This window comes from Corvus brachyrhynchos, unplaced genomic scaffold (genome assembly GCF_000691975.1).
Source record: "Corvus brachyrhynchos isolate BGI_N302 unplaced genomic scaffold, ASM69197v1 scaffold616, whole genome shotgun sequence".
NCBI classification, from domain to species: domain Eukaryota; kingdom Metazoa; phylum Chordata; class Aves; order Passeriformes; family Corvidae; genus Corvus; species Corvus brachyrhynchos.
The window spans coordinates 165,062-166,095 of record NW_008238831.1 but is presented as its reverse complement, the minus strand read 5'-3'; positions in this window follow the sequence as shown (position 1 = coordinate 166,095).

The following is a 1,034-nucleotide window of genomic DNA, read 5'->3' as shown; positions in this document are numbered from 1 at the left end:
ACAGGCAAGAGAGGTGATAATGACACATCACAGCTGGCTGAACATCTGGATGGGTTGGCACCAGAGGGGAAGCTCACGTGACTCTGGGCAGAGCCTGCAGCTCTCTGTGCAAGGGATGGGGAGACCTGAGGTCACCCTCACTGTGGCCACCTCTCTGTCCCCATCCCTGGCTGCTGTCCCAAGGAGCGCTGGTGGCGGTGGCACCTGCACTGGGGTGGTGTTGAGGTGGCACAGGGGGAGCAGGAGAGGTGAAACCTCCTGAGCTCTGCAGGCTCCTGGGGGTGTCAGACCGTGGTCCCTGTCCAGCCCTGGGCTCTCGGCTGCTGGAGGCACCGGGATCCCTTCAGTCCCAGTTTCTCCTCCCGTGGTGGAAGCAGGACCTCGGTGTGTGCCGTGCCTGGGGCTGGAGCTGCCTCTGGGATCCTCCACAAGGATTTATTCTGATGGACAGTCCTAGAATACAGCTCCCACCTCTCCCACTCTGGAAAAGCTGGGTCTGTGTCTGCTCTCAGATCCCTGTGGGCACAGCCGGACAAGAGATGGGCTTTACCTGTTCCTCCAGGTTCTGGGGGTATTCCTAACATAGCAGATGCCCCAGGATCCCTCCTCTCACTTATTTCCAGCCCCTTTCTTGCTTTAAGGCTGGGTAGTGGTTGGACTTGCTGAAAACCTTTTGTCTCCACAATAAACATAATTTATATTACTTTTTGGGAGGGTTGTTTTCTGTTTTGACTTTGTTCCCGTTTGTTTTCCGGGGGTGATAGGGCATTATCAGCTCTCCCACAGCCCTGTTAGAGGAGATAAGGGCTGTCATTCCATTGGAAATCAGGGAGTCCTGCTCCCCTTTGCATGTCAAAACAGAGCTTCGTTTGCAATGTGTTCAATCCTAACAGCACCCCTGAGGAGATAATCACCTCTGGGGACTTCTCCTAATTAAGAATTCCTCCCTGGGAGGGTGGGCAGGCCCTGGCACAGGGTGCCCAGGGCAGCTGGGGCTGCCCCCCGATCCCCGGGAGTGGCCACAGGCACGCGGG